Below are 14,757 nucleotides of genomic sequence, written 5' to 3'. Positions count from 1 at the left end.
AGTGCAATGGTATGATCACCACTCACTGCAGCCTCAATCTCCTGGGCTCAAGTGACTCTTCTGCCTCAGCCTCCCAAGGAAGTGGGACTATAGGCACACGCCACCATGCCCGGGTAATTTTTTATAGAGATGGGGTCTCACTACTTTGCCCAGGCTTGCCTTGAACCCCTGAGCTCAAGTGATCTTCCTGCCTTGACCTCCTAGAATACTGGAATTACAGGCGTGAGTCACAATGCCTGGCCTATCTTATATTTTTGTTCTTGTTTTTTATTATTATTAAATGTTCATCCAAATATATTTTCCCTTGGGCACCTTGCAATTTATTCCTCCTTTCTGAGATAATTTTGTCTTTTTCTTGGATTTTCTTTTTTGGTCCAATCTACTCTCATTACATTTTCCCCTTGCATAGATCTCATACATTTTCCTGGGCTTATTTATGTTATTTATTTTAAATTTATGATTCTAGACTTTTTAATATCTCCAAATGTTGTTTGACATTATTTAAATCAGTTTGAGTGTATTGTGTTTTGTGGTTGGCATTTTTAGAGAAATTTTTACCAGTTGAAGCATTTTGTTTTTTTGTTTTGTTTGTTTGTTTGTTTGTTTTCTTTTTTGAGACTGAGTCCTGTTGTGTCACCCAGGCTGGAGTTCAGTGGTGTGATCTTTGCTCACTGCAGCCTCTGCCTCCCAGATTCAAGTGATTCTCCTGCCTCAGCCTCCCAAGTAGCTGGGATTACAGGTGCCCACTACAACACCTGGCTAATTTGTGTATTTTTAGTAGCAGTGGAGTTTCACCATGTTGGCCAGGCTGGTCTCGAACTCCTGACCTCAGGTAATCTGCTGGCCTTGGCCTCCCTAAGTACTGGGATTAAAGGCATGAGCCACTGTGCCTGGCTGAAAAGTTTTGATTACATATGTTCTGTATTTTTTTCCTTCTGATAACTTTGTATGGAATTTGTTTGATTTTATTTTTATTCCAAGGCATCTTTTTGGACAGAGTTTCTCATTCATGAGCATGCTCTTCTCTCATTTTAGTAAAATACATTATTTTTCTTCCAAGTAAGATTGTGATTGTGGTAGTGGTAGTTGTGGGGAGAGTCTTGCCATGTCTTGTTTCTGTTCTTTTTCTGCAGCATCTTTAATTTTTTGCCATTGACTTCCTTATTTTCCTTTACTGCCACTCACCAAGGGGCTGTTCTCCCTCTTTACTTATCTCTTTGTCTCACAGATGTAGTATTTCCTCTTCTGCCTCCTCTGTTCTACTCACTTTCAAGCTCTTCCCCTCTATTGGGTGCCATGAGCTACTAAGTCATGGACCTGTGTGTGGTATTTTATCACATATGTTGTGCTTTCCCTTTCTGCAGGTAGTTTTGTTTATGTTTTAAGTCCTCACCTGTCTTCTTTTCTCGTTAGAGTGCCTTAGGACTTCTGTGTCACTGTTCTGTACACCCACAGGCTTGCATTGGTGGGGCTTCAAGTTTCATTTATCTACATTCAGGTAATTTGAAATTCCTGCTATACTCTGGTTCATAGTGATTTTGGTGGCATGTGTAACATTTTTGTTTTATTTGTACTCCTGTTGCTATTATTTATTTATTTTGGGGGGGATGTGTGTAGAGATTTGAATTCAGGTTACCACCATTATCCTCCAGTTAATTCCTCTGATATGTACTTTTTACAAAATGACTCTTGATGTAGAGTGGTAAATGAATTCTAGGAATCAAGAGTGAGGCAGTTGTGGCAGTCCAGGTGAGAGATGATGCTGGCATAAAGTTATACATTAAACTTATTTAATTTATACTAATGGTTTGTGAAGTTATAGGTTAAAAGAAAATTAAGAGATACATCAACCAAATGTAATGTGTGAACTTTGAATTGAATTTCACTCTTTAAAATGTTCCATTTGTGACAACAAATTATATGGTTATTCTACTTATTTATCAATTTTCAGAATAATGAGTTAGTACATTAGTAGTCTTCACAGGTGAATGATGAATTGTCTATCTTTAATTTTTATGTCATTTCATTGTGAACTCATGCATTTTATATTGAATAAAGAAAGAAATAGTCTATAACCTCCTTGACATACCCAGCTACTATTTTAAGTTTAACATAGTCTCTTCTGATTTTGTCTATTGGCTTACCCATTTTTATCTAACTTTAATTAACAGGAAGAGTTGATTTTATATTCTGCCTAATATTATGGACAGCAAACTCAATGACGGTGGGAATTTTATTCTGTTTTGAATATATTCCCAGCTTCTCAAACAGTGACTGGCACAGAGTAGGTGCTCAATAGAAGTTTGCCGAATGAAGAAATTAATGAATATGCTTTAAAACTATTTCTTTTAAATATTCTTAAAAATTTTTTTTTTTGAGATAAGATCTTGCTGTGTTACCCAGGGTGGAGTGGAGTACAGTGGTGTGATCATGGCTCACTGCAACCTCCATCTCCTGGGCTCAAGTGATCCTCCCACCTCAGCCTAATGAATAGCTGGGACCACAGGCATGTACCACCATGGCCAGATAATTTTTTGAATTTTTGGTAGACATGAAGTTTCTGCCATGTTGCCCAGGCTGGTCTCGAACTCCTGAGCTCAAGCAATCCTCCTGCTGTGGCCTCCCAAAGTGCTGGGATTACAGGTGTGAGTCACTGCGCCTGGCCTTAAATATGCTTTTAAATTCATCAAACTTATTAAAATGTTTTGGCATGGTTAAAGAGTACTGTTGTTTCTCCCCATAGCAATTATATTAATTCTTCTGAAACTCATATTTACCAGTCTTTAAAAAGTGACAGTTTAGAAAAAATGCACTATTACATTTCCTGGAAATAATTAAGAAAGTTATTATTTGTGTCATGTCAATTTGGGAGGAACATAACAGCGGGTATTTTAGAGGTCTTATTTTTAAGCTAGATTCCTTTATATTTTTTGATGTTTGGAATGATATAATGGAAGGAACAGCATAAGCTGAGTGTGATTGGAAGTGCCTGGAAGGATATTATTAGAATTCAAAATGACTTAGTAATTAAGGGAGTGTGAAATGTGGTCAGAACAAAATGCAGTGTAGTGAATTGTTGCTAGGAGGAAAAATAAGACTGCCCTAATATATAATGGGGACTTATAGACAAGTATGGCTGAGATTTAAATTTCAGGGGTATAGTAAATCTAACTTGAATCAGCAATGTTAGTATATATGATATTCAAAGATATAATGGCAGAATGTTATTTAAGTGTTGGGATCAGAGTAGTGTTCTAGGGACTAGGCTTAACTTCTGGGACAGAGGTTACAAACTGGCACCTCACGAAACCACCCCGATGGGTTTTGGTTGGGCTGAGAGAGAGAGAGTGGGAAAAGGAGAGGGAAAATGAAAGGAAGGAAGAAGTTTCCAACTTTTAAAAAGTGAGAATTTTGACATAAAATCCAGATTTCCAGTGTCTCTTGAAATATTTGGCAATATTGTGTATTGTTGTGACTAGCCTGTCTACAATAGACTAATGCTGAACAGCAGCTGCTTACTTAAACTGGGGTCTGTCCTGTCCAGACCTCCATGGTTCCCCCCCACTTCCTAGCTCTAAGCCACAAGCTCCAGGTATTGTTATAGTTCTTTCCCCTGCAATCGTTTTTCCCATACCAGGTCTGTACCTGTTTTAATTGCCTCCCAGTCACTCTGTCGATGAGGAAGGGATTCTTGACCTAGGTTTATGGAAATGGCCAAACACCTGACACCCAACATTGGACAGGTAAGATCAACAGTAATTTATTCATCACATATACTCACCGCCTGAGGAGGAGGACATGGTATGCTACACAGGACCACACTGGATTTGCACTCAGGAACACAGTGAACAAGGATGGGCTTTGGGAGCCAGGCTTTGTAGTATCTAAAGGGTGAGGTGTCCCTTGGTTCCAACAGGAAGGTGTGATTCACTTGTTCGAATAATATCACAGTCTGATAGGGAACGGAAACTCACTACTCAGAGATAAGCAGGAACTACACCTGGTCCTCTTGATACAGAGGGTTATTTGGCTAGGGAATCTTATCTCTGGGAACAGAGCTGCAGGGGAACTTACAGTTAGGCCATTTAAGGCCCTTCTGATTCCACCAGCTATCGAAGCAGCACAGAACACTGGATCTTAGTTTTAGGCCTTATGACAAAATACCCTCCTTTATGCATTTTCCTTGCTTGTCAAGCCCATGTAGATATTTGGATGGAGACTCTGTAGCTAGGATGAGGAATTTTTCTAATTCTAAATGTTTGTGAAATTGAAATACATCTGCAAGGATGGTTGTATATATTTTCTTCTCTGAAGATTAAAAGAAATACAATGAACAAAACCGAAGAAAACTTTAGTTTTTTTTTCTTTTTAATTTTTAATGACTAAAACAAAACATCTAAAACTGCAGCTTCTGGAAGAACCACTTGTTCTTGCCTGTCTTGTACCTCTTTTCAAACTTGACCTTGGCCTCTTGTCCAGCCTTGCGTTTAAGAGCAGCATGTCTGAAGACATCCTTATTGACGACAGTTTTGTCCAAGAGGATATCTACAGAGTACCTTGTGGGCATTAGGTGACTCTAGTTATAAACTTTCACAAAAGACTTGATCTTTGACCTCTTGGTGATCTTCTTGCCCATGGCAGCTCTTACTTTGCAGGGATAGTGGTCAATTCCAGCCACCAGGGCATGGCTGTAGGGGCGGTCTGAGGTTGCATCATCAATGTGACAACTTTGCGTCTGGAGTAGTATCCAGCCAGGACAAACACCACTTTCCCAGGTTTCATGAACTTGCCCATTTCGACAGTAACCACTGGGGCCTACAGCAGAAATGAAAGAAGGAAAAGCTTTAGTTTTTAAATGCACTTCTGCCCAGAGTGGATAACCTCTAGGATCTTTTAGGGATTTTTCTATACACAAAATGGCATTTAAGTTGGTATTAAGAAAAATTTTGTGATACGATTGATAGTGAAAGAACTTACCAAGGAAATATTTATTCATTTCGCCAAGGTTTTTCATTTGTTCAAAAATGTTTATTAAATACATACTGGGTCAAGTGTTAAGGCTTTAACAACAATGATTCATTTTCTTCCTGGAAAGAGCTTGCATTATGTTTGAAGAGACAGAACATTAAACTAACAATTACTAATCAATGTGGTAGGTGCTATTAAGGATACAAACAGAAAACGCAAAGAAGAGGAAAGGGATCATGATCTGCTTGGAGGTTTACATTTTTTAAAAAACAGATGATTGAGTATCTGAGATGACTCAGCACTGATTGAAAATGAAAAAAGTCATCTCTCAGGGTCTTTCCAAGTTCAGTGTTTCTGAAATCTTCAATTTGAAAATTAGTACAAAGTGGGTGCAGTGGCATGTGCCTGTCGTCCAGCTACTTGGGAGGCTGAGGTGACAGGATCACTTAAGCCCAGAAGTTAGAGCCTGTAGTATTCTATAATCATGCCTATAAATAGCCACTGCACCTCAGCCTAGGCAACAAGTGAGACCTTGTCTTTAAAATAACAAAAAGAAAGAAAAAATTAGTACTTTCTGTGTAATATCCACAGAGTACCTTGTGGAAATTAGGTGCTTGTAGTTATAAACTTTCACAAAAGGAGGAAATTTAAGAAGAGTTTGGTAAAGAAATAGTTTTCAAAGGTGTAGATAGAATATAGATATAGCCCATGAAATGAAATGGTTCCAACAATTTGGTAGCTTCCATGCTTTCTCTCTGGTAATTTGTCTTCAGTTGGGTTTCCTTTGTCCAGTGGGGCTCGTGTAAGCTGTAGTTCAAGGCTACATGTCTATGGTCACAGATTTCTGCGGTGAGCTATCTCTGGTGACCTGGATGATGACTTTGAGGTCAGAGAGAGGGGTCCTGGGGTCTTAGCAGCGGACCGAAGCCAGGTGCAGGGGTATGTACATGTATGTGGGAGGACAGCGCTGTGTGAACCATGCTATCTTCAAATGAGTGGTTGGCTGTGCTTTACAGCAAAAATAAAAACAATATGAGCTTTCCTAGAAATTGTGTAGTGTTACATTTATCTTTCTTCTCTTCTATCTGTTGATATAAATCAGAATTTTCTCAATTATATTCTGTGGAACACTAGTTCCTATGTGCTTTTTTTAAAAAAGGGAAAAGTCTGTGAACAAAAACGCCTGGGAAATGTAGTATACAATATATAAATAGTTTTTTTTCATTCAGTGTTCCCAAAGATTTTTAATAGGTGAAGCTTTTTCTTTTAAACATTTTCTAATGTAGGTTTAAATATTAGAACTAGGACACTGTGGAATCGCTTTGTAAAATCTAGGTCCTAGAAGAACCACTTGTTCTTGCCTGTCTTGTACCTTTCTTGGAACTTGACCTTGGCCTCTCATCCAGCCCTGTGTTTAAGAGCAGGGTCTCTGAAGACATCCTTATTGATGACAGTTTTGTCCAACGGGATATCCATAGAGTACCTCGTAGGCCATTAGGTGATTGTAGTTATAAGCTTTCAGAAAAGCAAGACATTGATGGATAATTTAAGGACAGTTTGATAAAGAAACTATTTGCAAAGGTGTAGATAGAATTCAGAGAAATCACAAGAGATATTACAGTACCCTGGGGCAGGCCAGCAGGGAGACGTCACTGCTGATCCTAAAGGGAAAGGGGAAGGGGAAGAAACAATTACTGGCACTTGAAGAGAGAAAATTATGGGGAGAGGACTTCCTAATAGAAGTTGCAGACTTTGGCTGAGCTACTGGCCAGTGACACCTTATCTGCTTTGATCCCCTGCTTGTGCTTTACGTTGGCTAAACCCAGTGGGAAGCCAGAGGCTAAGAGAGTCAGTTGATTCAGTCCATACGGTCAGCCTCCTGAGGCACAGAAAAGGGTGGAGAGTAGATCTGGAGAGGCAAACAGATAATATTCAGCATATATATTATATGTGCTGAATATATATTGTATATGATATATATTATACCTGCTGAATATATATTATATATTATACATGCTGAACATATATAATTATATATAATATATAACTTATATTATGTATATAATAGATATAATATAATAATTATATAATTAATTATCATATATATACTATCTATATATAATAGATATAATATAATTATTATATATTAGATATATTATATACTGATTATCTTGGGAGAGTAAACCAGCTTTTAGCCCCCATAACTTTTAAACTGTCATTAAAAGAGATTATGTGAATTACCTGTGAATAAATAGTATTCCAGGTATGTTTCCTTTTTCTTTTCATATTTTACACAACAGAGAATGAGAAAAGACTTAACTGCCACAACTACATTTTTAAAAAAACCTTAGGAACAACAGAAATTTATTTCTCACAGTTCTGGAGACTGGGAAGTCGAAGATCGAGGCACCAGCAGATGTGATGTCGGGCGAGGACCCATTTCCTGGTTCACAGATGGTGCCTTGTTGCTGTGTCCTCACATGGTGGAAATGGGTGAGCAAGCTCTCTTGGCCTATTTTTTAAAATTGACAAGTAAAAATTGTATATATTTATGATGTACAACATGATGTTTTGATATATTGTGGAATGGTCAAATCATACTATTTAACATACTCATTATTTAATGTACTTACCTTTTTTGGTGGTGAGAACACTTCAAATCTACTCTCTTAGCAATTTTCAAGTATACAGTATATTGTTATTAACTATAGTCACCAAGGTGCACAGTAGATCTCTTGAGCTTATTCCTCCTAATTGAAATTTTGTGTCCTTTGATCAATATCTCCTCAAACTCTCCATCCCCTAACAACCACATTTTTGTGGAACCAAACTAGAGTACCATTGCCTCTCATTAATAGGAGATGGTAAGAGAAGTTTTTGAATTGCCATTCAGTATGACCTAATTTTAACCCAGAATGTTATTACTATTTGTAATTGTTACATGTTCAAAAAACTCAGCAAAACTAAAATAATAAGAGACCTTGTATTTGGATGATAGTAGCAGAGACCACTGGTTGTCTGCAAAATCCATTCTTTTATTCTTGCAGAGTAATGAGAGTATAGTCAGTTGCCTGATGAATAGAAGTGATGTGTGCCACTTCTGGAAGGGGGCTTCTTGGAGAATATGAATTCTTCCTCTGCACTCTTTTCTATTGGCTAAATGCAGATGATAGGAAGACCATGGGGAAGCCACAGAATGAAAGGCACTGGGGTTCCTGAATCAATGCATGGAGAAAAGCTGCCACCTGACCTGAACTCCCATTCTGAACCATTATATAAACAAGGCAAAAATTTTTGTTTTATTCAAGCCACAATATATTTGTGTCTATTTGATTGAGTAGTTTATTTAGCCCATCCAAACTACTACAGATGCCATTTTAAACTTTTAATTATTTTCTATATATTTAAAGCCCCTATTTTAAAGGTAAAACAGTGGGGGCATAAAGAGATTCATTAATTCTTTCAACAAATACTTATTGACCATTAGGAAAATTTGTTGAAAACAATCTATAAAATCATTTTTGGGAGGACATTTCATATATTCTATAAATATTAATCAAGGCTTTTAGTGTATACTCTAGGAACTCACAGTCTACTGTTAGAGACAGACACTAAAAAAATTAGAGTGTAAATTGCTACAGTGTTTAGTACTCATAAGAATAACACAGTACTATGAAGGCAAATAATAGGGGGATTTGACCTAACAAGGTAAGTAGGAGAAGGATTCCCAGAAGAAGTAACGACTAACTCAGATGTGAAAAACGTATGTTTAGGATGGTAAGAAAGAGAAAGAAACTTTTCTAACAGAGATAATAATATATACAAAGGCCTGATTTGGATGGAAAGGGTTCTGGCAAATATGGGGGCTGGGGGAGGCTGTTGTGATTGGGGCTAGAGTAGCAGCACAGATTTAGGGCTGAACCTTGAGGAGCTCTACATTTAAATTCAGAGTCAAGGAGGCTGAGGCTGTAGATTAGACAGAAAAAGCATGCAGAGAGGTATCTTAGCTCAGGCTGCTATAACAAATACCATAGACTGAGTTATTTAGGCAATAAACATTTAATTATCACGGTTCTGGAGGATGGGAAGTCCAAGATCAAGGTGTCATCAGCAGATTTGATTTTTGGTGAAGACCTTCTGCCTGGCTTGCGGATGGTTGCCTTCTTGCAGTATCCTCAGTAGTGAAGACAGGAAGCTATCGTGTACCTTCCTCTTCTCACAAGGGCACTAATCCCAGCACTGGGGCTCCACCTTCAGAATCTCATCTAAACCTAATTATCTCCCAAAGGCTTCACCCCCTAACACCATCATATTGAGGGTTAGAGCTTCAACATACGAATTTTGAGAGGAGGATACAAAGATTCGGTTCATAACAAGAAATGTGAGAAAACCAGAAGGCAAGGGAAGAGTGTATTTCATGGAGAGAATAATCGCCATTGTGGATGGGGGTGAGTTTGATTGTGAAGAAAGAGAGAGAGGTAGGGAGTTAGGATTGTAGATGAAGGGACATAGGAACCAAATTATTTTGTTGTTTTCTTAAGTGGTAGAGGGTTAAAAATGAATGGGAATAATCCAGTTACCAAAATTAAATTAATTAATTAATTAATTTTTTCAGACAGTGTTTCACTCTGTCACCCAGGCTGGAGTGCAACGGCGCCATCTCGGCTCACTACAACCTCTGCCTCCCAGGTTCAAGCGATTCTCCTGCCTCAGCCTCCTGAGTAGCTGGAATTATAGGCATGCGCCACCACACCCAGCTAACTTTGTATTGTTAGTAGAGATGGGGTTTCACCATATTGGTCAGGCTGGTCTCGAACTCCTGACCTCAGATGATCTGCCTGCCTCGGCCTCCCAAAGTGCTGGGATTACAAGAATGAGCCACCGCTCCCGGCCGCAAGAATTTAAATTTTTAAGAGCAAGAGTGAATAATTTGGTAGCAAAATAACCAGTTTCTTGAGAAGAATTAAAGAAAGCACAGGTGGAGAGATTAATCCCATACAGGAGGACAAAGAGTTTCTTTATTTTAATGTGTAAGAAGGAGGATAGATGGGGACAGATGTAGGTAAGTTTATATATTTACAATCAGAAGTTAAGATAGTTCCATTTTCTCTGAAAAGTCAGATTCAATGTCATCTGGAGATATTAAAAGAGAGTGGGGCCTGAGGAGATTGGAGAATGTTTGAAACACTATTGAGTCTTCCAATCTATGATCATCGTCTATCTCTCAATTTATTTAGATATTCTTTAGTAGGTCTCTTGTAAACTGGAAATAATTTGATCTTGCTCAAATAAAAATACCAGTGTCACTACCTCTGCCTTTTAAATTAAATGTTTATTCCATTTATTTTTAATGCAGTTATTGATTTAGTTTGATTTAAATGTATCATTTTGCTATTTGTTTTCTCTTTGTTCCATCTGTTATTTGATTTTTTTCTGTGTGTTTTTAAAAGTATTTTAAAAATTACATTTTATCTCTTCTATTTCTTATTAGTTATACTTCTTTAATTCTATTCCATCATGCTTTACAATATGTATCTTAAATGTATCCCAGCTTCCCTGCAAATAATATTGTGCCACTTTATATGTAATTCACCTTACAACCTATAATTTATAATTATAGAATGTACTTCTGCAAGTTATAACCTTCAAATACCCTGTTATTATTTTGCTCTAAACAGTCACAATCATCTTTTACAGAAATTAAGAAATGAGAAAAAAATCTCCTAAATTTTTCATATATTTACCATTTCTTCTGCTTTTTATTCTTTCTAGTTTCCATCTGATATTATTTTCTTTCAGCCTGAGGAACTTCCTTTAATGTTACTTGGAATACTGAAGTGCTACTGTGAATTCTCCTAGCCTATATTTGAAAATGTCTTTACTTGACTTTCATTTTTGAAGGATATTTTTAGTAGATACAGAATTCTAGGCTGTTTTTTCTTTGCTTTTTTTTTTTGTTTTTTTGTTTTTTGTTTTTGAGATGAAGTCTCACTCTGTCACCCAGGCTGGAGCGTAGTGGTGTGATCTCGGTTCACTGCAACCTCCACCTCCCGGGTTCAAGCGATTCTCCTGCCTCAGCCTCCTGAGTAGCTGGGAGTAAAGGAACATGCCACCATACCTGGCTAATTTTTGTATTTTTAGTAGAGATGAGGTTTCGCCATGTTGGCCAGGCTGCTCGCAAACTCCTGACCTCAAGTGATCCACCCACCTCGGCCTCCCAGAGTGCTGGGATTACAGGCCTAAGCCACCGTGCCTGGCCTCTAGGCTGTTTTTTCTTTCAGCACCCTAAGATATTGCTCCACTGTCTTCAGCTTGTATCATTTCTGACAAGTCAGTTGAAATACTTTTCATTATTCTCTGGTATGTAATATGTCTTTATTCCCTGGCTAAGATATTTTTCTTTCAGAAATTTGATTTTGGTGTGCTTTGGGGTGTGTGTCTGTACTACTTGGGATTGTTGAATTTAATTTTTTGTGTGAAATTTGGGAAGATTTTGACCATTTAAAAAAAATATTTTTCTGCCCCAATTGCTGTCTCGTACACCTCTGGTCCTCCAGTTACAGGTACACAGGGCTACTGAGACACCGGTCATTTTTGTCAGCCTTTGTCCCTTTGTGTTTCAGCTTGGATAGTTTCTATTGCCCATTTTCAAGTTCACTAGTCCTTTTTTTCACTGTAAAATGTGTTATTAAGCCATCTTGTGAGTTAAAAAAAAAATTCAGATATTGAATTTCTAATTGTAGATTTTCCATTTGATTCTTTTCCTATATTTTTATTTTTGTATTAATATTTCTAGTTGTTTCCTCATTATGTTCATGTTTCTCTTCATATTCCAGAGCATATTTGTGACAGCTATTTAAAATTATTTGCTGAAAATTGCTATCGTTTCTGAATCTATTTTGTTGGTGATTTTTTCTCTGATGAAGGTCACAATTTCCTGTTAGATTGTCTAGTAAAAAATTTTATTGTATACTGGACATTATGAATGGTACATCATTGAGTGTGTGGAATTTGTGGTTTTCTTTAATAGAATGTTGAAGTTTGTTCCAACAAGCAGTTAATTTACTTGTGGATCAGCTTGATTTTTGCAAATCTTGCTTTTAGTTTTATTATTGGCTCTAGAATTGCCTTTACTTTAGAGCTAGATTAGCTCCACACTGAAGGCCCGGTCTTGCTGGAAAGCCTGGTCTTTCTGTTGAAAGCTTGAGATGTTCAATGAGGTCTCTCTGCTGTGGCTAATCAGAGCTAGAATGTCTCCTATCTCTGTGTGAGCTCCAGTATTTGTTCAACTTCCAGATTCCAGTAATTATTCTTTTCCCAGCACATAGTTGGTCTTTCCTTGGTATTTCTTTGCTGCCTAGTTTTGTAAAGCCTCATCCTATGCATGCGCAGCGTATTTTTGGGCTCAAAATGTGAGGAATCCTATCCAGCTATCTGGAATTTTTTTTCTATTCAGTTCCCTTTTCTCTGTGACTCTGCCCCGAAGGCTTCAGGAGCCTCAGTTGCTTTGAATTCTAACATCTCTTTCCTCCATTTGGCAAAACTGCTGTGTTTGGGCATCCCCTCCCTGCACTGTGCTCTGGAATGCACCTCCAAGCAGAAAGACAGAGCAATTGTGGGTTCACCTCATTGGCTTCAATTCTTGCTAGGATCATAGTCCTTTTAAGGACCACAGTCTTCTGGTACAGGTATCAGCCTTCTAGGGATCATATTCCAGTCTGTCGTGCAATGTCTGAAATAGTTAATTTATATATTATGATCAGGTTTTTCAGGTTTGTTTTTCTGTTTTGTATTGTTTTGTTTTGAGACAGAGCCTCACTCTGTTGCCCAGGCTGGAGTGCAGGGGCACAATCTTGGCTCACTGCAACCTCCACCTCCTGGGTTCAAGCAATTCCCCTGTCTCAGCTTCCCAAGTAGGTGGGATTACAGGTGTGCACCACCACGCCTGGCTAATTTTGTATTTTTAACAGAGACAGAATTTCACCATGTTGGCCATGCTGGTCTCGAACTCCTGACGTCTGGTGATCCACCCACCTCGGCCTCCCAAAGTGCTGGGATTACAGACATGAGCCACAGCACCCAGCCATTTTGTTGAGTTTTGTATTTGTTTATGTCTGAAAGACTAGCCCACGACCAGTTCCTCAGTCATGGTTAGAAGGCAGAGTCTTACAGATATATAGCTTTTATTTCTTTTTTCTATCACTATTATTTCTTGATTTCATTTCTTTATTTAATTTTTATTATTATTGTTATTTTTGACACGGGATCTTGCACTGTTACCCCGGCTGGAATACAGCAGTGTGAGAGCAGAGAGAGAGAAATCAACTAAGCAGATAGGGCAAGGGTCCTCGGTGGAATTCCCTTCTTATAAAAAGCAGCCCAAGAGGTCGTTTCTCCTTCAGCAAAGATCATCCTGAGAGATCAGGCTGCAAACACAGATAATGAAGGCAAGCTCTAACACAGAAAGGGGTCTCCTGTGTAACATACAGACATGCAGTGGGCCTCAGTAAGCACAGACCCCTCTCTTCTTGGAAATACTCAGACAAGGAGGCTTGTGCAGGGGGAGTGCCTGCAGCAGCACCAATAAGAAAACCTACCCTGAGCCAGGCACGTTCACCTTGGAGTGTTCTGGCGACCCCCGCTCCCCCCTGCCCCCGCCTTTTTTATACGCCCCCACCTTTTTCACACATGCGCAGCAGGAAGAGATAAAACAACACGGAGTAACTCAGGCTAAGAAGCCCCATGGGCACCAGAAAGGGTGGGGTGGGAACTCAGAAATTTGTGCCTTATGCAAATGAAGCGCTCCTCCCATCCAGCTTGTCTATAAAAACCCTTGCACTTCACTGTAAAATGGCAACCCATCTTTCTGGGACCCCTCTCTGCTCCAGAGCTTTCTTTCTTTTGCTTATTAAACTTCTGCTCTAACCTCACTTTTGGAGTGTCTGCATCCTTCATTTTCTTGGCCGTGAGACCAGCAACTTCAGGTGACACCTCAGACAATAAGGCCGGTTTCAGCAGGATCACAGCTCACTACAGCCTTGACCCTCTGGGCTCAAGTGATCCTCCCACCTCAGCCTCCCAAGTTGCTGGGACTATAAATGCAAGCCTATAGTCTTACAGAGATGGGGGGCTCCCTACGTTGCCCAAGCTGGTCTCAAACTCCTGGGCTCAAGTCATTCTCCCACCTTGGCCTCCCACAGTTTTGATATAACAGGTGTAAGCCACTGTGCCTGGCTAATTCAATCTTTTATAACTTGCTTTGGAAGTCTCAAGTTACATTGAAGAATATGCCCAACATATGAGGATGACAGTGTTTTAAGAAGACTATTTAATGTTTTTGTAACTGGTATACAGAATGAATGAGGATATTCTACTTACATATTTTAGAAGTAAAATAAAAATTACTAAAATTAAATGTTTAATTCATTTCAAAAAAAAGTATATAAACAATAAATATAAAATGTAAATTTATAAATCGTAAACATTATAAATTTAATATAAATTATTAGCACATAAGGTAATAAAAAGAAGATATTATCCTTAAATAACTTAAACATGAACATGAGGATATTTTATGATACATTTAAAATATAGGGCCAGGCGTGCTGGCTTGTACCTGCAATCCCAGCATTTTAGGAGGCAAAGGTGAGAGGATTGCTTAAGCCCAGAGTTGTGGACCAGCCTGGGCAACATCGGGAGACCCTTTCTCTAACAAAAAGAAAAAAACTAGCCAGGCATGATGGTGCATGCCTGTAGTCCCAGTTACTTGGGAGGCTGGGGCAGGAGGAT

The 14,757-nt window shown here is 38.6% G+C and overlaps 1 pseudogene; it reads right to left on the bottom strand.

Annotated features, from left to right (window-relative positions):
• Nucleotides 1-4,396: 4,396 nt before the first annotated feature.
• LOC717051 (large ribosomal subunit protein eL27 pseudogene) lies at nucleotides 4,397-4,796 on the bottom strand (annotated as a pseudogene).
• Between the last annotated feature and the right edge of the window lie 9,961 nt (nucleotides 4,797-14,757).

Source organism: Macaca mulatta, chromosome 7 (assembly GCF_049350105.2).
Source record: "Macaca mulatta isolate MMU2019108-1 chromosome 7, T2T-MMU8v2.0, whole genome shotgun sequence".
Classification (NCBI taxonomy): Eukaryota; Metazoa; Chordata; class Mammalia; order Primates; family Cercopithecidae; genus Macaca; species Macaca mulatta.
The sequence above is the reverse complement of the archived record's forward strand: the minus strand, read 5'-3'. Positions and strand labels throughout refer to the sequence as shown.